This window comes from Lissotriton helveticus, chromosome 7, assembly GCF_964261635.1.
Source record: "Lissotriton helveticus chromosome 7, aLisHel1.1, whole genome shotgun sequence".
Classification (NCBI taxonomy): domain Eukaryota; kingdom Metazoa; phylum Chordata; class Amphibia; order Caudata; family Salamandridae; genus Lissotriton; species Lissotriton helveticus.
Genome location: NC_136068.1, coordinates 1,006,317,841 through 1,006,339,695, shown reverse-complemented (window position 1 = coordinate 1,006,339,695; position 21,855 = coordinate 1,006,317,841). Strand labels below are relative to the sequence as shown.

Genomic DNA, 21,855 nt, shown 5'->3' with positions numbered 1-21,855 from the left:
AGAAGGGACGCAGTGCACTTGATCCCAGCATGCAATAGAACACCCCCCCATGGTGAGGAAAAGTATCAAAGAGAGGGTTATAGTGACCATCAAACCCCGGGGCCCCATGGGTCAATATAGAGGGAGAAGAAAAGAGTAAGACAACAATAACAAGTGCAACAAGTACAAGAGGGCCATAGAGAGTCATTCAAGACCTGGAATGGTCCATTGGTGAAACCTAGGTCCATTCTGAGGAAGTCACTCCTCATAGGGACACCTTGAATGGGGGGGGGGGGGGCGAGGAAATCTTCTATTTAGGTCTCTACTTCCGGTCCCCGAAGCCGGCCGTCAACACAGGAGAGGAAACACAACCTCACCCAATCAGAGGTCCACCCTGCTCAGACGCCTGATCCGTCAGAGAAGGGCATGGTGCTGTGTATATCTCTCGTCTGCGTGTGGTAGTGAGGAGGCCCCCAGGGCAGGTGTCCGAGGTCGGCCAGTACACGCCAATGAGTTACCTCCGTAATTAAGGTGTGTGTAGGAGGGATGCCACCAAGGTCGAAGGAGAGTGAGTGGGAGACTGAGTGCCATCCATGGAGCGTAGGTGCTGTATGATGTCCTGCTTAGCCTGGAGAGTTGATTTTCCCTTGCCCCGGACTTGTGCCTTGAGCGCGGAACAGCTGTCCACTCTGGACGTATAGAGTATCTGGGCCATGTATGACACTGGCCCAGGCTGGTGGGGTGAGAGTCCGTCGCGATGTGGAGCAGTTGCATGGCCTCCTGCAATGATCGAAGCGATCTGCGTTTGTCTTCCCATGTAAAGATCAGTGACTTGGTTAAAGTCCCTGAGGCGTCGAAGTGTCACCGCGGAGAGATCCTGGAAGATCTGAAAGCGGTGGCCATTGTTGGTCAGATCTGCCTTGTTCCTGGCTGCACGTAGGATTCAAAGTCATAAACCCTGCCACCGATTTCCACCGCATCTCGCCTCAGGTCGTGGAGGCAAGCTTTAAAGTCTGACTTGAGTGAGCCAATCTCTGCCTTTAATTCCTGTAGGAAAGGCCTGTGTGAGAGGATTCGAAGCTGATTTCCCAGGGGAGGAAGTCAGGAGGGACCGAGGCAGAGGAGCCCGATTTCAGCCACATGGCTGGGACTGTAGCATCTCTGGATGAAGTAGCAGGTGTCTCCTTTCCAGCTTTGGTGCAGTGCATGTTATCTCAGGGTCCACACCCCACGGTGACTCCGTCGGAGGGAGACAGCAGCCTGGGAGGGCGCCGCCGCTCCACGACCAGGATTTGATAAGGCTATAAGTCCAGTATCCCGAGGGGCAAGGAGTGAGGGGGGCACCACTCCAGCGAGGTCACCCCCCCTTTAGGATCAAAGTCTCTTGGAGCACAAAGCAGCAGACCAGGGGTTGGTCCCAGTGTCGCATCAAAGGCCAAAGCAGGGGAGGAGGCGGGAGAGGGGTCCCACAGAGGAGTCCGGATCTGAGCCACGAAATGGGCTAATACGCCCAGAGCACCTCAAGAGGAAAGACTGGCTTTCAAGTCCCCTGGGCCAATAGGAGGGGGAAGCGAGGGTTAGGCCCCAGTCCGGGCCCTCCAGTGCGTGTTCGCGGGTTCCCCACCACAGCCCAAGAGTTGAACAACGATCCACCGCCAGGTATTCCGGGAGGCAGGGGGTAGGTCCCCGCTGCGCCACAATGCAGCAGATTGCCCCTGCCCCACTTCAGACGACCCCGCCGTTAGCGGCAGCGCAAGAGGTCCCCCACAACTTGCAGGTCCATGCTCACCAGCAAACTAACGCAGGGGGGCCCAGTAGCGAGACGAGGCAGAAGGCCACCAGCTGTGTAGTAATATATAATAATAATAATAATAAAGGGCATTTATAGAGCGCACAGCTACCGCAGAAGAGGTGGAAGAGGTGTCCCAGGGCTAACGCGGAAGACAGCAGAGTAGAAGAGCCGGGCAGTCAATCCCATTGCTAAAGAGCCAAGTTTTCAGCATCTTTCTGAAATTCTGTTTCGAGTTCAGCAATAAGAGTTGTAGAAAAAGGGTCAGGCAGATCAGGTCGATTACCCCTTTTCAAGGTTTGCCCGGCGTTAGCCGCCTCTCACCCAACTCACGGTTACCAAATAAAGAGGCAGGCGCTGGAGACTGGAAGGCAGGAAACAGGAGTTTATTCCGACGGAGCAGAACACGTCAAATCAGACAACAGGGTATCTTCTCGAGGTGCTCTAAACGCATCCTTGAGGCCTGGCCTCTTATACACAGGTTTATTGCTTTATTACATGAAACACATTCTTGTCAATACTTTGATGTACGGAAAGACATCCTCGGAATCCTCACTTCGGGCCTGTTCCCACACGCATTTACAGTAGAAGTCCCCACCCCGGTCACAGTAGGTGATGACTATCGCACACCAGGACATTCCGTCGATTCCCGGAATGTGTGTCCGATCGGATCTCATGGGGTGGGGGGCATTGATCAGTCAGAGATCCTTTGAATCGGGGCAGCTGCCTACTGTAAGGGGGCTAATAAATGGTATCCGCAGGGCCAGGTGGCGCCCTGGGAACGGGCAGGAAGATTGAGCACAGAGAAAAAAGGGGGTTCATCAAAGGATGGGGAGGTGTTGGCCGGGAGCGGAATGCATTTCCGAGGCAGAGTCGCGCTGGGGGGGAGTTTTATGGTTCAGGTATGAGAGAGCGGGGGCTATCAGCGCGCGGGGGGATGCTTGCGAGGTCAGAGGGAGAGACGCGCTAGCTAGCGGCGCTGGGCAGGGAGACCATAGTTTTCAAAAATGGCTGCCACTTATGCGCACAAAGGGGCCTGAAAAGGGACAAGATGGTGTGGCCAATGTTTCATGATTTTTACTTTACGCTCAACAGTGGCTATGGTGAACAGAAAGGGACGCCGCTTATGTATACCGATTTTAGTCATTTTCCACAGTCCCCAGTTTTTATCATGAGTTAGTTCATTTCTGTTCATGTCTGAGGTAAGGACGTACAAGCTGACATTTAGTTATACTAATAAGGGAAGTATGTGGCTGGGCTGTCTATTGAGGTCTTTGGTAGCCCATATGCATTACGGGCAGATGGAAATAATCCTACTATCAATGCTGACAGAATCGTACATAACCACATGTAGTCAATGCGATAGGCGAGGAGGCAGTGCATACAAAATTACATTGGCTGTGTCATACGCTAGACCTTGGAGACGGGGACATTATTTAGACGATGTAGGAAATTCGTTCGAATACAAACATGATGTCATACAAAAATGTTCTGGCAGAATAAGGGCTATTATCACTTGAGGTCTGGATTTCATGGGGATCAAAACTAGACAGCATGATCATGTGCATAACTGGTGTTTCTACAATCATCAAGATACGGAGTTAACGTCTTCTTAGTTATCCATGTACAGTTGGAAGTGACCGATGTAATGTTTCGAAAGCTCAATTGGGTGATAATCAATACAAGTGGTTGGGAGAGGAATTCAAATTAATACAAGTGTCATTCAAAGGGTGGCAATGTTCAAAAAGGGTTCGTCTTTCCAGTGTCTTTTTACAGTGAGCCATCACTGGTAGGCTCTCATTGTTTTTCTTCTTTCGTTGGCACTGTTGAGCACCGGCGGTGGAGCTATGCGTCCAGCTCGGATTCAGATTCTGCGTTGCAGGGTGTGGCCACTCTTTGCTCTCGGACCACAGTCCTGGTTGTCCTGTTCCCTAACTAATCTATCATAGGTACCTTAGGCGGGGTACCCGCATTCCGTTCTTCTTTCGTGACAAACCCTACTCTATCTTTGTGCTGTGCTTCTTCTTTAAGTCAAGTTCAAAGAAAAACTCTGTATGGAAAAAAGGGGCGATGGGGGCGTGCTTTGGGAGGCCGAGGGAAGAGAGGGTGGAGTGGGATCAGACCTGAAACGGACCAAGGAGGGCAGAAATTTCAAGCAAGTGGGCCCATCAATCGGGCACAATGGGCTGGGACTTTCGGCACGAGCTCATCAACATACAGGGGCTTCTGGACAGTCCTTCTTTCCTTCACTTTCTGCGTTGAGAATGGTGCCTTGTCTCGCAACTCTTTGCTCTGTGGCTCCACCTTGGTCGAGGTCATAGATATTCTCCGAACTGCAGCCAATCTGTGCGTCACGTCCGGCCCCTCTCCTCTGACGACTGCACGTTTATCTTTAAATGAGTACAAAAAACAAGTCTTAGAGAAATGACAGGGGAAGACGTTTACACACTTTAATTTCTCTTCCAACCCTTAGTAGTTGGGGAAACGTTTACTGGTCTCGATAGGGTGGATGCTTAGTAATCCTTACATCGGTGTATGCTGTTAACTCATGCATTATTGCTGTGGTTCGGGTTGGCAAGTATTTTCTATTTTCAAACATGAGGTCTGTCTGGCGTTTTACTCCTGTTATATTTGCGAACGTGGCAAGAAGTCTGATATCCAACAATTACATGGTTCATCGAATTCAAAACCGGCTCCTCTAGGAGAGACTCGTGGTTTTCTTAAAACAAATCCTGTTGAGCTATATTTTTCTTCAAGGTCTGCTAATTTATAAAAAGTGTGAAGTGCTATCATCATGGGCCTGCAGCTACTTTTTCCAGGGAAGGACATACGTTAAGCATTTTTTTTTCTTTTCTGACAGCAACGGCTAACTTTTATCAGTTTTTGGACGATTTATCTTTAAAAACAAGGTCATCAGCTACAGTCTAAGATTTTCTGGGACGGCTGGTTACAGAACTGGGACCATTCTGGAAAAAACGGGGACGTTTCGGACATTCTACTTTTGTGCAATGGGCGGTGGTCATCCGAATGATGGGGGTGGTGTTACTAAAGCGCTAAAACAAAAGCCACTGACATATAGTTCCCTTTTAAGGGTCAGATTAGGGGACATCAGTCGTCTTACCTGTCCTTTCTTTCTCAGCCAATTAAGTTTCATCATTTTACAGAAAGGAGAGGCAGTAATATGGCAAAATACGATCGTTTTTTTTTCTGTCAATTTGTTCAAACACTGTCGTGTCTAAAGCCAATTATACCTGTACCGGCGAGGTACAGTGTCGTCATTTATTCAAAAGGGAGCAAGGGAGCCCTCAGAGGGAGAGAGCGTTGTGTGCACCAAATAGGCTATTAGTACACGTACAACATAAAGAGAGAGAGAGAGAGAAACGTGTATGATAATAGGTTATTCAGTGCACACACATATAGAACAGTACGGGTCGGTTTCACGTATACAACACAAGCTGAGAGAAAACAAATTCACAGTTTACGTACACACAAATACCGGATAGGGTGCGACAGTACATACATCAAGTGCGAAAACCTAAGACAAACCACAGAGCTATTTTGGGCAAAATGACTTTTTCATGCGTGTTGCGCATTCTCAGTATTCTATTTAATTCATTTGGGGGGGGGTTGAGCTCTTTATTCTCCTTCCTTCCTAATAGTGGACAATTTTTTTTTTGTCGGTAATCTCGTTTTTGAAAATACTTACTCCCTCTTAGTTGGTCGGACACTAGTCCAGTCGTGCTTATACTCACGGTGGGGCCTTCCAACATCTAGAAAATGATGATCCAAGTTGTGGTAAAGGAGGGGTGTCAGTCGGGCGTGTAATGGTACAATTCTGATTTTCCTACGAGGATGGAAGAAGAAGGGGTAAATCTAAAACATAACAATATCCCTAATTTCTGGGCTGAGGGGGATTTGGGGATGAACCCCAACCCGGGGTACTCTTGACTTCTCTTATTTAGTCAGCACGTAAATTGACTCACTGGTGCGCATTATTTTGGGTGTACATTTGGGATATCGGTTCGGGTCCGGGGTACTACAATAACCCTTCCAGTTTCGGGTGTAGGCCACTCTCCCATTCACTAGCTCCAGAGAGGGAGAGAGTCGTTCCTAGGTAAGGTAAGTGCTATATTCTTTTTCGTCCTTCACATGCAGGTACCATGTTCTGGCTTATTTTTCTTATTCCATTAACCGTTCGATCAACACCTTCGTCATACAAAAAGCATTCTTTTATCGACCCAGACGTGCGCCACACATACGCATTCATACCGTACAAATCAGGGCCCATGCGCACATTCATACCATACAATTTTCATGCTCTCAGAGATAGCTCCTGCATATAATGTACCATCTCACAGAGCTGGCCTATTTTCCTCGCGTGGAGCATGGTGCGTTTTAGGTCCTCTCCATACTTCAGCTGAATTTCCGATGTAACCTGCACAAAAAGAAAAGAGGGGGGCAGTGTTCAAAGCACATCAGCGCGCATAAACATAAAAAATGTTTTTACCTACCACGTACCTGACTTATCTTTGTGGGATGCAGTCCCTTTTAGCTCGGCATTGAAGCCCAGAGGAACCGGTAGTGCGGAAAAGATAACCAATGACAGGCTGTTCATTACATAGGTCGCCCGAGGGCGGTAGTACAGACCGCGTGTAGGGAGGGGTCAAAGGCCAGGGGTATTCAGTATAAGGTGGGGGGGGTGACGGTTTCATATTTTCATTCGAGGAAAAGAGATGGTTTATGGTGGTATAGGGTCGTTTCTTGTTCGCAGAGCATGGTATTTAAAAAAAAAAACCCTATCAGTTTATGATGCTAATTCCATATATATTTTTCTTTTAAAACCTTGATTGAAAAAGATGTCAGCATTCAAATACGGGCCTCCAACCATACAGGCCAGCCACGGGGCAGACGGGAAATGCATGAGGTAAGGAGAGATTACACTTGTAGTATAGGAGTACGTAATGAGCGAGCCATTTTAATTGGAAAAACTAAACGAGACAAATGGTTGCAGGATCAATGAAGGTTGATTTTATAATTGAAAGTAAAACAGGATCAGTTACAATAAAATCGTTCATACGCATACCATGGGCGAGCATCATGAGTAACATTACTTCGAGAATACAATAATCAATAGTGAATAGGAACCAATATCAGTAGGGTTGTCCGCATGCCCAGTCAGTACCCTTCCCCGCCCGCCACGTGCTCAGGGACGGTATACATATCCCATAATATCAAGGCTACGTAACAAAAAACGTCATAAGGAGTTGCAAGTCTCGCCTATACTGGCGCCATTTTGGGGCAAGGCCGGGCGGGTCCAGAGTATAGTCCAAATGCCTCCAACAACTAGCGGCCGGACCAGAATCCCTTTCGGCAGTTCAAAAAGTTCGTTAGTGCCAACAGAAAGAACAGGCTGCATGAACCGTGACTCAAAGGGGGGGAAGGCAAAAATCTTCCCTACCGGGTCACGCTGAGGTTCCACCGGAGCTGATCGAGTGTCTCTTGGTAATTCAGACAAAAGCTGGCGTCATCATGAGAGCACCATCCTCTCGCGGCAACGTCGCGGCCACTCCGGAGAGCGGGACAGCAGGCGTATCCCTCCACCGATGCGCTGAATCAGCCTCTCTCACGGCACCAGATGGGTGGTCACCCGGGGCAGTGGCATATCCATGGGGGATAGTCGAGCAACAGTGGCAGTTGCCCCCACCGGAAGCCCGCGGGAGTCGAGGGCCAACGGCTCTCGTAGAATCTTTAAAGCTTGGACAATGTCTTCAAGAGTGTGGCTCATGCCCGAGCAGGCAAGCATTCGAGTTCCAGAGTAGTCCAGAGCCGTTCTAGTGGACCAGGCCCAAATCCTGGGAGCCGGCCGCCATTGTGAGCGTTCCGCAGCAGCAGCCGCTCTTCACCCCGGCCACCGGAGCGGGTCCTCCGGCCATCCAACCGAGTGGAACGCCAATGGCAGTCCTGGTGCAGCCGTCTGGTCGCCCTGCTGCAGCTGACTGGCGAGTGAAACGCTAAGGGTCATCCTGCTGCAGCTGGTCGGCGAGTGAAACGCTAAGGGTCGCCCTGCTGCAGCTGGTCGGCGAGTGAAACGCTAAGGGTCGCCCTGCTGCAGCTGAGGAACCTCCCCCTGGGGAGGTGGGGGAGGCCCGTTCGCGTCGCCTCCCCCCCCAGGGCACCCCACGCCGTCTCTCGGCGCAGCATTGTAGGATGGCTGGACCAGGCAACAACAAAAAGGGGGGGGGGGGCGTCAGTAAGGCATCCCCTGCCCGCAACTTGTTGGACACTACATCTGGGTGATTTGGGGACGTGTCTCTGCACGTTGTGTCGTCTCCGGGCTATCCGCACAACGACTTCCTCGGCCAGCTTCCTCCCTCCATCCCAGGCCTCCACCGATGCTACCTCGCCGGCTGATGGTTTTTGTAGACTTTCTAAAGCCCAAATCCTACTAAAAAGTAGCCCAAAGTAGCCCAAAGCAGCCCAACATTGCTACAGCGTCAAGCAGGCGGCAAATGCAGTTGAGTTTGTTGTTTCAGCCGTTTGCCATGTAAATAGTTGTTTAATAAATAGTTGTATAATAAAACGTTTTAACATGTTACTTTGCTGGAGTGTTGTATTTATTCATAATAATTGCATAGGGTTTGTCGTTATTTGGACGAGGTGGGCGGTAGGGCCGAGCTGTCTTGCAGCCATCATGACGTCGAGTTCAGTTCTTCTTACTAGTTTCATATTTCTCATGAGGGGTTGTTCCTAATGTTTCTATTTTAGCAAGGTAAAAAAAAAGAGATCCCATCAGTGGCCTACTGATTTTGCTCGATTCCTTCTTGTTTTTCCTAACGATTTTTATGTTACTGTTTGCTAGCATGATACAGCGGCTAATCCGCATTTTTATATATATGTCCTTTTTATTAGGGGTGTCCTCCAGTGGAGCCGGATGGTTCACCTCTAATAAGCGGTCCGGGCTGAACCAACTACCAACAAACGGGGCAAAAATAGGCATGACGGGTTACAAAGGGGACAAAAGTCTGCACTACCTATCCTTCACTATCCGCAAAGACTAAACAGAGTATTGCGACTCTGTGCTTATTTGTGAATAGAGAATAACCCAAAGAGAACCAATTCCGAACGATCAATGTTCGGTCAAACAATCAATCAAATGAGGGATAAAAATAGGCACGACGGATTACAACGGGGGCAAAAGCCTGCGTTACCTATCCTTCACTATTCACAAGGACTAAACAGAGTATTGCGACTCTGTGCTTTTTTGTAAATAGAGAATGATCCAAAGAGAACCAATTCCAACACAGTAAATGATTGGATAACAATCAATCAAATGGAGAGGGAAGTAGGCACGACTGATTACAACGGGGGCAAAAGCCTGCGTTACCTACCCTTCACTATCTGCAAAGACTAAACAGAGTATGGCGACTCTGTGCTTGTTTGCAAATAGAGAATCTCTCAGAAACAATCAAATGAGTAATACTAGTATTTTCAAACAATCAAACAATCAATTCGCAATTCGTCGTGTTACACGACCTTACCCGGACCGCATGGACAGTTTCCTGTCTTCCGAATCCAGCGCCCGATCGTCCTCTATCTTCTGTCGTGGCACTCCTGATGGTTCCCAGTCAGGACCGTAGATCACTCGAGAGAGGTCTGCTCGGAACCAGTGAAGTTCGGATGATCGGCTGCCAGACGAGGGTCTATTGGGCAGGTGCACTTCCTGATCCTTGCAGTCGTTCACTCTGTCGTTGGGACCTCTCCCACTGGATCCACGTGTCACTGATGGGGCCCCACGTTTGGGACGCCAATTGTAGAAAAAGGGTCAGGCAGATCAGGTCGATTACCCCTTTTAAAGGTTTGCCCGGCGTTAGCCGCCTCTCACCCAACTCACGGTAACCAAATAAAAAGGCAGGCGCTGGAGACTGGAAGGCAGGAAACAGGAGTTTATTCCGACGGAGCAGAACACGTCAAATCAGACAACAGGGTATCTTCTCGAGGTGCTCTAAACGCATCCTTGAGGCCTGGCCTCTTATACACAGGTTTATTGCTTTATTACATGAAACACATTCTTGTCAATACTTTGATGTACGGAAAGACATCCTCGGAATCCTCACTTCGGGCCTGTTCCCACACGCATTTACAGTAGAAGTCCCCACCCCGGTCACAGTAGGTGATGACTATCGCACACCAGGACATTCCGTCGATTCCCGGAATGTGTGTCCGATCGGATCTCATGGGGTGGGGGGCATTGATCAGTCAGAGATCCTTTGAATCGGGGCAGCTGCTTACTGTAAGGGGGCCAATAAATGGTATCCGCAGGGCCAGGTGGCGCCCTGGGAACGGGCAGGAAGATTGAGCACAGAGAAAAAAAGGGGGTTCATCAGAGGATGGGGAGGTGTTGGCCGGGAGCGGAATGCATTTCCGAGGCAGAGTCGCGCTGGGGGGGAGTTTTATGGTTCAGGTATGAGAGAGCGGGGGCTATCAGCGCGCGGGGGGATGCTTGCGAGGTCAGAGGGAGAGACGCGCTAGCTAGCGGCGCTGGGCAGGGAGACCATAGTTTTCAAAAATGGCTGCCACTTATGCGCACAAAGGGGCCTGAAAAGGGACAAGATGGTGTGGCCAATGTTTCATGATTTTTACTTTACGCTCAACAGTGGCTATGGTGAACAGAAAGGGACGCCGCTTATGTATACCGATTTTAGTCATTTTCCACAGTCCCCAGTTTTTATCATGAGTTAGTTCATTTCTGTTCATGTCTGAGGTAAGGACGTACAAGCTGACATTTAGTTATACTAATAAGGGAAGTATGTGGCTGGGCTGTCTATTGAGGTCTTTGGTAGCCCATATACATTACGGGCAGATGGAAATAATCCTACTATCAATGCTGACAGAATCGTACATAACCACATGTAGTCAATGCGATAGGCGAGGAGGCAGTGCATACAAAATTACATTGGCTGTGTCATACGCTAGACCTTGGAGACGGGGACATTATTTAGACGATGTAGGAAATTCGTTCGAATACAAACATGATGTCATACAAAAATGTTCTGGCAGAATAAGGGCTATTATCACCGATTTTAGTCATTTTCCACAGAGTGAGAGTGGAAAAAGGGGGCGAGAGCAGTCTCCCTGGGCGGTATAGAGCCCCAGACAGGCCTGGTCACCAGCGATGGTTGACAGGCCCAGGCAGCAAGAATATTCAGCCTCAGTCAACACCCCCTTTACCCCACACAAAAATAGATGTAAAAATATTGGCCAGGGAATTGTCTCAACTCAATGACTGCCCCACCTGAATTCAAAGGCAGCCTCAAAGGTAGAGAAGGCAGGCTGCTAGCAAGCCCCTTCCCGCACACACCACTCCTCGATACTCGTGAGTCCGGAGGACAGGTAGGCCCACCGCTGTTCACCGGGCGCGCTCCGGCCCAGTCAACGTAAAGGGAGCTGCCGTCCAAGTCACCATCCAGGGCCTATGTAGGCAGGCAGTAAGAGGGTCTGCCTCAAGGCCCCCCCGCCCCCGGTCCCGATCCAGCCCTCGATGTCGCATGGGCAGGAGGCAAGGCACTAAGCTCCCGCTAGGTCCGCCTGCTGTGAGCTCAGTCAAAGTGGCGGCACCTGCCTCAGCTTGGGCGCGCTGGTTCTATATTTCAGGGAGGCGACAGCAGTGAGGTCCCGCTCGCTCCCAAGCCCCAGCAGGCGACATGGTCCTCACAGGGGGCCTGAAGCACCCCGAGTCCAGCTCCCGGCCCTCGGGAGTCCACCACCTCCGCTCCTGCCCGACTCTAAAATGACGGGTCCTGCCGACCCCAGCTCTCGAGGCAGCATGTCACAACTGGCAACTGGGGGCGAGGCGGGGGTCAGTAGAGGGTCTGCCACCGAATCCCGATGCCATAAGGTGAGTTTAGGCCGGCTGCAGGAGAGCGGAGCTACCGCAAGGTGCATCCTACTCCATTGGCAGGCCTGCCACGCCCCCCCCATAGCAACTTTTTAGGTCTCGCTTACGCAGCGTGCATGCGCTGCCTAGGAGGAGACCTCTTAGAATCGATTTGCTTTTTAGGCCAAAAACGTGCACGCATTGCATTGCTTTCAATGGCAACGAGTGCATGTTTGGCGATTTCCTTGCGGGAAGGAGCTTTGAAACCATCTGTTTGTAATAAACTTTCAAACAGATGGTGCCCTTGCTCGCTCCCGCAAGGGAAACACTGTGTGTGTGTGTTTTTTTTTTGCTTTTCGCTCCTGCCTCATTAAAGTAGTAGCATTCCTTTAGCGGTAACCTGTAGATGTCACAAGCCACCTACTTACCAAAATTAAATGTAGCAATTTTTTCATTGCACTCGAGACCGGTTTTAAAATTATTTCATTAACATTTGCTGGTTTGCGCCCCTCATTCGACTTCAGGGCTGCTGTGGCGGACATGAACAAAACCTTTCAGTTTTTCATTTAACACACAGGCTGGGCACCACTCGCGGTCTATTTGTAATTGTTTCCTGCTCATCTCGCCTGTGCCGTCCCCCCTCCAGGGCCCGTCTGTCAATTCTGAGCTCTGGGGCACTGTTCTCAAGCCCACAAGACTTCTAGGACTTGGCAGATGCTCTCGGGCACCATTCCTTCCTCCTTCAGCCTCCACCACCTCACCCCATGTCGCTTTCAAGCACAGTGGGCTTCTATTCAACCTCCGCTCTGCGTTGCTACTTCAGTTTATATATATTGCAAACTGAACTCAAGCTTATTGAAGCACTTTATATGAGAACCAGTCACATTACACAAAGTAATGTTAATTTATTAGGTACTGTGAGATTATGTGATATGCCCAGGATCACAGGATGTGGAGTCGGTACTCAAATTTGCTTCCGCCGGCTCCAAAGTCAGCAGCCTTGGCCTGTATACATAACTTCCTCTCATCTGCTCAGCTACCGCCCTCTTCATATTCCTTATCTCATCGGCGTTCTTCTCTCCCCATCCCCCACTCATCTTATTTCATTGCACTCGAAACCGATTTTGAAATTATTCAATTAACATTTGCTGGTCTGCGCCCCTCATTCCACTTCAGAGCTGCTTTGGCGGACATGAACAAAACCTTTCAGTTTTTTCATTTAACACACAGGCTGCAATTCCAAACCCTGTACATAATTGCGGATAGGGGGAAACGCTATGTACAGGAGCAGGATGTTAACAAATGCGCTGTTTATTGGGAGCACAAACTTCCCGAGCACCACCCATTTTTAACAACTTGGTGGTTTCTAAATTCTGTGGAGGACACGCCTCTTATGCAAAAGATGTTAAAAAGGAATCATATGGCAGCGTTTGTCCCTCCTACAAAAAAAAATTTGCTAAATTCTATTTCTTTTCCACATTAAAATCAACAGAAGGCATTTTCATGCGATTACATTGTTTCTTACCTCCTTGTGGTTGCATATTAATTTTCTGCACGTTCCATGTTTCTATACAGTGTCAGTTTCGCAGAGCATGCTAGCCTTTCCATGCCAACAACATACTATGTGCTTTGTAAATGCGATGGGGAATCTGGCATAGAGTTCAAATGGTGTGCCTTTGAGTAACAATATTGTTATTTCTGTGTCTGTTGCTATTCCTCAACTCACATTGACATTTGTTTCCCCCATATGCTTGCACAGACCAAGGAGTGTGTGCTGACCTCTGTGTGTATGCCCCACCACAATCTCTGCTCTTCCTTTCCTGAAAAAAGTTTGCTGTACCTTATGTCTTTGCCTTCGTAATGTTCTGTTATGGCAACGTTTAAACAATGCAGTTGTGCTACAACATCAATTGCCTTTCAACCTTCTATAGAGTCTGGTGCACTGAAGCCCATCCAGTTATATCCAATGTTCGCCACAGATTGTTTTTAAGCAATCCTCTTGATAAGTTCACATCGGACCCAAAGGCGAGACCTATTGGCTATGCCAGTGCTTGTTTTACCATATAGTGGGGCAGTTTCTGGGGAGTTAGCAATCATTTTGTACCCCTAGAAATTGGTGTTCATGCATGCCACCTAGCCATTGTTTTTGGTTTAATTCACTAATGCATTACAAAAAATACTTTTTGGATAGAGGATAAAACGTTACCTTAACATTCGAAGACTCGTTAGAATTATGCTTTCTCGGTGACTATGTGGTCGGATGTTAAAAGGTAAGGTTTCAGTATATCCTTCCTGTTCTAAGATGGCGGCGCTTTTTCTCGTTCCTCACTTAGCAATTACCACTCTAAATTGCTAGTAATTGGCTTAATTATTCTATTAAGACACCTATATATATTGTACGTTTGGCGCCAAGATTTTGAACCAGAAGACCACAATTTGACACTCCTGCATGTTCCAGCCCTCTGGTGAGTTTTTGCTTTGCGCACTGAGACTAACTCTTTCTTTTCTTTTTTAAATCTTGGGGAATTTTTGATATACATCCCCGGTCCGTTTTAGGAATTCCTTATGTAACAATTAGATTTGGTCTAAACTCTTGGTAGACATGAATGCTTTAGTTCTTGGGTATTTGTTTCTGGTTCAGCTTACCCTGCCCAAGATGGCGGTTCGTTTGCACAGAATTCGATGCACAGTTTGTTTTAGCTTCTTTGCCCCTACCTTTTGAGGTTTATACTTTATATTTTCCATGATGAATGTCAACTATAGGTTTTTGATTATAATATCTCCTTGAGGGAAATTTTGGCCAAGTTATGTTTCAAATAAGACTTGTTGCTTTCATACTATGGATAAATTAAGGATCCTATTTCTAATTGAGTGTGACTTGGGGCCGCAATATATAGGAGTGCTGTCCTTTTGACTTATTAGACTTATCGCTAATTGTTTACTAATTGATCAATGATTTAGAATATTTTAATTCCATGCATATGATGATGCATATGATATACCTTTCCTCAATATCAACTCACATGCTTCAAAATTAAATTTAAAAAAAAATGTTCTAGACTTCTCTGTGGGCCTACTTTTGCTTCTATGTTGTCAGCGACCGTGACTAGGATTTATGACCTTGCTTACAACTCTTCAGTGAGTATAGATATTATTTTGGTTCCAATGAACGACTTGAAGGTTTCTTTAGTAATACAGGGTAAAGGCTTGGTAACCATTGATTTGGACCTTCATAATTTAGCCTTCCTGTCTTAACGAATGTTGAGTGAAGTGTTTTCGACTGGTATGTTAACCTTGTACAGAATTTAGTTTGGAGAGCATCTCTGATACATCTTTTGGGGATTATTTTAACAGAATAATAAGAGAAACTCCATGAAAGCCTGACTAAGACGGATGTGAAACTTGATATCAGACAATTTGTTTCAAGGTAAATTTTAAATACATGTGTCTTCCAAATATATCATCATTGTTATTCTTATATATATATAAATACCAACATACTAGTCAGTTGTGGTACCTCATGTTATGTACCACCATTGTAATCTCTGAGTTACAATCCTGATGAGACAATATCTTGCTGCCATGTTTTGAAATGAGAGAACCTTTTTTGACCATTGTATAAAACTGATTGCTTCCCTGTTTCTTTAGTCTGTTTACTGTTTACTGTAGTATTTTTTAATATAAATTGCAAATGTTTTCCCATGTTTGTAAATCACTTGCCATCAAATTAGTGATTGGACCCCCGAACCTTTTCTGGTTTCGTTTTCTGTTTCTATGGTTTGGGGCGTCCATGTATATATAAACTGTGATATACAATATCAATGTATTAAAATAATTGTAATATATGTTTTTATATGTGTTTTTGTATAGCCCTGAAGAAGTCCGGCAACGGACGAAACGCGTCGGCTATCTGCAACTATCAAAAAAAGAAAATAAAGAATAAAAATTGAATAAAAGAAAGAAAATCCAAGTCACTATTTTTGTGTGTCTTATCTGAACATTTGGGAAAACTAATAACTTTGTTTATTAATGTTTCTTATAACTGTTCTTTAATAATGTACAACCTCTGAAGGGTGCTGTCCAACTATCATAATTAGCTTTCCTGGGTGATAGGTTGCCTATCTCCCTTAAGGCCCGTGTGGGAATCACGTGTCTGGGCATAGCACCTTCAACTCCGATACAGTTGATGGTATTTCAACAGTGGTGCAGTTTTTTCCTTAATTCCCAGTTCTCTTGCTCCATTTGTATTTGAAGGAAGCCTTGCACACTCTGGAAGCCAGGATTTATATAACTTACCCTACCCATTTTTGAAGATAAATATGAATTTTGAAGATAACAGGGAAGAACTACTCAGTGATTTGTTTAACACTGAGAAAAAGACAACTAGTAAATCAACATCCCTGCCTAAGACAGATGGCCTGAAAAGCAAATTTATAAGGCTTGAGAAACTCCGAAAGCAGGAGTTAGCTAAGTGGTGGGATGGGGCAACACTAAAAAAATATCTAGACAACAAACGTATCCCTAGGGGATTACGTATCCTAATTTTCCCTAACTTTGAGGACTTAGAGAAAGATCTTCTTGGCGAATGGGAGGAGGGACTACATGTTGCATCATATAAAATGATGGACATTTTGATCCGTAATGCAGAAAGAAGAGGAAAAAAGTTAAGAGGTGAAATTTTGTCCCTTGTGAAGGAAATAGAGGAAACCCATCTCACAGAGGCCATTACAAAAAATTATGAAGTTTTGAAAAAAGAACTGGCCAATTACCAACTATACTTAAAAAATAAGAAACAACAAAAGATAGAGAGGGACCGTAGGGACTATGAAAGGGGCCGTATTTTCACGTTTGCTCGCAAATATGATGACGTTACCCCTAAGCCCACAACTATACCTCAGGTGTCCAGTAGAGCACCTAGCTCTGTGTCCAGTAGTACATCAGTATCTTCAGTCACCTCACTGGAAAGTGATCCTGGTGAAGGGACGAGCTCTGGCATATCTGCACCGAATCAGACCTCTGCTTTTTTTCAAGAGGTCCAACGATATCGGTTGGGGAACAAACAAAGAAATCTAAACGTAGAACCAGAAGGGGTGGCAAAAAATACCAGATCTACCACCAAAGCCAAATTAGCGAACAACAAGTGACTGATAATATTGTGAGCCAAACTCTGGACAGTAATGATGTGAATATGACTTGTACTGACGTTAATGTGATTAACCTGTCTTCGAAAATTTTCGACTCATCTGAAAATGCTACTTTGTGTAAAGGCTTAAACTTTTGTGTAACTAATAAACAAGATTTTGAAAATGTTCATCTTGATCTATTTCGCTTTGCTCGCAAATTAAAGTTAAAAAAATACTTTATAGACCATCCGAGAGCCCCCTTACGTGTTCACAACGATGTGTGTCTTTCAGAGTTTACCATTTCAGATGTTCATGCCTCTTATCTCATTGCCACTCTAGATGATGATGAGGGTACAGAAACATTAGTTGATTTTGCCAGGGGTATAGATGTTAGTGAGGACACCACAGTTGAAAGTGGGTTGAGACTAAAATCTACATTTACGCCACCAGGTAATACAAGTAATGCCATTGACGAATTTACAAGCCGTATGACCCATGATCTGCACAAACTGGAGGATACTCATTTTGGCTCCACTAAATGTAAACACCCTCAGAATATCACTAGAGCGGAAAGAATCTTTTTGAATTCCATACGTGATGATGCCTCCCTTGTTGTACGAGAGGCTGACAAGGGAGATAATATTGTCATTATGGATAGGACTGACTATATGGATGAGATAGCTAGGCAATTGGCGGTAACAGATTGTTACACTAAATTAAAAACTAATCCCATCAAATCTGTAGAGAACAATATCAACATGCGGATTGTTGAATGGAAGGAATCTGGTCTTATATCTGATCAAGAATCCAGATTCCTGATGGCAAACAAATCACGTTACCCTTGTATCTATGCACTGCCCAAGGTGCACAAGGGGGGTGCCTTTCCTCCCGGTAGGCCTATCATATCGGGAAATGGAGGGCCGACTGAACATATGACAGAGTATGTCGACTTTTTTCTTCAACCGATGGTACAGAATCTGCCATCTTATTTGAGGGACAGTAGGGAGCTTCTGTGTAAATTAGAGGACGTGACTTGGGACCATAACAACTTCACCTTTGTGACAATGGATGTAGAGAGCCTCTACACTTGCATTGCACTAGAGGATGGCTTACGCGCATTAAAATACTATCTATACCAACGTAATGCGAGTCACTTAGAACATAGCAATATGTTGTTAACTATGTCAGAGCTTATCCTAACACGTAATGTGTTTTTACATGATGGTACCTGGTTTGTCCAGAAGCGTGGGACGGCTATGGGCTCAGGTTTGCTCCATCCTACGCTAACCTTTTCATGGGTCTGTTTGAGATGGAGCATGCCTGGGGCCGTGGTGCAAAAGACTGGATCGAACATATTTTCTTTTATGTTCGTTACATTGACGACGTTTTCTTGATTTGGAAAGGGAGCAGTGAGGAATTAGATCAGTACTTTGCTTTCCTGAATGACAATGGACGCAATATCAAGTTGACTATGACCAGATCCAGGGATGAAATCTTCTTCTTGGATTTGAAACTGTACGCGAAAAGTGGGACTATTCATAGTAACTTGTATAAAAAACCCACTTCATGTAATAGCGTGTTACGAGCAGACAGCTGTCACCCTAAAAACACCATAGATGCCATCCCGTTTGGAGAGATGATACGGGTACGGCGTAACTGTAGTGAAGGAAAAAACTTTGAAGAAGGGATACGACAAGTTACTAACAACTTTAAAAGAAGAGGCTATGACCCTAATGTTCTGAAAAAAGCTGAAAATAAAATAAGAAAGAAAAATAGGAGTGAGACCCTTACCACCAGTGCTCCCAAGAGGAATATTGCTTTTAGTCAACAATGCACCTTCGTAACAGAATATGGCTTATATAGTAACCATATTTACAATCTGCTTCGGAAACATTGGCATTTACTCTTGTCGGAATCAATCCCTAGGGACATTGTGCCTATTAAACCGAGGGTAGTCTATAAAAAGGGCCTTTCTATTAAAAACATGATTTGTCCTAGTTATATTAAACCAGTTAAGACGACTACCAGCACATGGTTGCCTGTGAAGACGGATGGTTTTCACACATGTGGTACTTGTTCCGTTTGCGAATACGGTCTTAACAAAACCAAAACTTTTAGCTACAATGGACCTAAGGTATACACAATAAGGGGATTGATCAATTGTAATACCACACATGTGGTATATGCCCTCATCTGTCACTGCAAAAGGATATATGTGGGCAGTACCACTAGAAATCTTAAGAAGCGAATTCAAGAACATGTTCGCGACATAAAAAATCAGGATATACGCAGCCCTGTGGCACAACATATCTCTGAATGTCATTCTGATCATGACGCCATTTCCTTTCATGCCATTGATCATGTGCCTAGTAACGACAGGGGCGGCGATAGAGATTTAATGTTAAGACAATGTGAATCGCGCTGGATTTGTAGACTGAGAGCGGTTCAACAGGGAATGAATACCAATAATGAGTTTCACTTTTTCCTATAGGGCTCTATAGAAATTAGTCTAAATACTACCATCCCTGTTCCTCTATGTCTTTTCCATGTATAAAAGCAATCTCTGTTAAGTTAGTGTGCAGTGTTTTTTATTTGTAAAATTGATTCTATGTATCTGTTTTCTGATATGCCCAAAAAAATCCTGTTTTGTATTTTGTAAAATTTATTTTATATATGTATTTTTTGACTTTTCTAAACATCTGTCATCTGATCACCCTTTTCACTAGGGCACCAACTTATCCTCTCCAAAAAACAAAAAACCCCGAACAAACATACTGCACTGGTAATGATTTCCTCATGTTCTTTATCATTGTTCTTTTTTTGTTGAATCTCAAGTTGTATTTCTTCAGTGATTCAAAGTATATTAGCTAGTGTAGTACCTCTTACTAAAAGATTGTGCCATAATGATATGTCTATGGCCGGAAGAAACATGTATTTGAACAGACTACATGCACGAGATGCATTTATTTGTATCCCTACACGTTGCCCTATTTGGCAAACTAAGACCATTCTAAGATGGCGCCGATTGTTTTACATATTGCGTGATATGCAGGGATGAATTTTGATCCTAATCTTGTTATTTTTCTTTAAATGTATTTTGATGCTAATTACCTTTTTAAATGCATTATTACGGATATTTTTTGCTCAAACTGTGCTTTTTAACAACTTGTTTGAACTTTTTTAAAATTAATACATGCTTATACCATATTTACAACTACATTATGAGGAACATGTTTATCGTGTTAACAATGTAATTCTCTTTGGATATAGTGTGAAACTTGTCAATTCATCTCTACTGCGCAGTCCTGGAGCTGACGATAGTGGGGTTGACCATTCTAAAATGGCGGCCGCTGCTTGCTTACTTTGTGATGCAATCGGGAGATCGAGATCGGGTGGTCTGTCTTCGTTTGATTTGTTTTTGGTTTAATTCACTAATGCATTACAAAAAATACTTTTTGGATAGAGGATAAAACGTTACCTTAACATTCGAAGACTCGTTAGAATTATGCTTTCTCGGTGACTATGTGGTCGGATGTTAAAAGGTAAGGTTTCAGTATATCCTTCCTGTTCTAAGATGGCGGCGCTTTTTCTCGTTCCTCACTTAGCAATTACCACTCTAAATTGCTAGTAATTGGCTTAATTATTCTATTAAGACACCTATATATATTGTACGTTTGGCGCCAAGATTTTGAACCAGAAGACCACAATTTGACACTCCTGCATGTTCCAGCCCTCTGGTGAGTTTTTGCTTTGCGCACTGAGACTAACTCTTTCTTTTCTTTTTTAAATCTTGGGGAATTTTTGATATACATCCCCGGTCCGTTTTAGGAATTCCTTATGTAACAATTAGATTTGGTCTAAACTCTTGGTAGACATGAATGCTTTAGTTCTTGGGTATTTGTTTCTGGTTCAGCTTACCCTGCCCAAGATGGCGGTTCGTTTGCACAGAATTCGATGCACAGTTTGTTTTAGCTTCTTTGCCCCTACCTTTTGAGGTTTATACTTTATATTTTCCATGATGAATGTCAACTATAGGTTTTTGATTATAATATCTCCTTGAGGGAAATTTTGGCCAAGTTATGTTTCAAATAAGACTTGTTGCTTTCATACTATGGATAAATTAAGGATCCTATTTCTAATTGAGTGTGACTTGGGGCCGCAATATATAGGAGTGCTGTCCTTTTGACTTATTAGACTTATCGCTAATTGTTTACTAATTGATCAATGATTTAGAATATTTTAATTCCATGCATATGATGATGCATATGATATACCTTTCCTCAATATCAACTCACATGCTTCAAAATTAAATAAAAAAATAAATTTTCTAGACTTCTCTGTGGGCCTACTTTTGCTTCTATGTTGTCAGCGACCGTGACTAGGATTTATGACCTTGCTTACAACTCTTCAGTGAGTATAGATATTATTTTGGTTCCAATGAACGACTTGAAGGTTTCTTTAGTAATACAGGGTAAAGGATCGGTAACCATTGATTTGGACCTTCATAATTTAGCCTTCCTGTCTTAACGAATGTTGAGTGAAGTGTTTTCGACTGGTATGTTAACCTTGTACAGAATTTAGTTTGGAGAGCATCTCTGATACATCTTTTGGGGATTATTTTAACAGAATAATAAGAGAAACTCCATGAAAGCCTGACTAAGACGGATGTGAAACTTGATATCAGACAATTTGTTTCAAGGTAAATTTTAAATACATGTGTCTTCCAAATATATCATCATTGTTATTCTTATATATATATAAATACCAACATACTAGTCAGTTGTGGTACCTCATGTTATGTACCACCATTGTAATCTCTGAGTTACAATCCTGATGAGACAATATCTTGCTGCCATGTTTTGAAATGAGAGAACCTTTTTTGACCATTGTATAAAACTGATTGCTTCCCTGTTTCTTTAGTCTGTTTACTGTTTACTGTAGTATTTTTTAATATAAATTGCAAATGTTTTCCCATGTTTGTAAATCACTTGCCATCAAATTAGTGATTGGACCCCCGAACCTTTTCTGGTTTCGTTTTCTGTTTCTATGGTTTGGGGCGTCCATGTATATATAAACTGTGATATACAATA

General features: G+C 44.7%; 1 long non-coding RNA gene across 1 annotated transcript in view; it reads left to right on the top strand.

Annotated features, from left to right (window-relative positions):
- Positions 1-16,379, top strand: part of LOC144767182 (uncharacterized) — a 269,664-nt gene extending 253,285 nt beyond the window's left edge. The window contains exons 3-4 of the long non-coding RNA XR_013598092.1: positions 14,997-15,069; positions 15,513-16,379. This is a non-coding gene — a long non-coding RNA (uncharacterized LOC144767182). The remainder of the gene's footprint in view (positions 1-14,996; positions 15,070-15,512) is intronic.
- Positions 16,380-21,855: the final 5,476 nt, after the last annotated feature.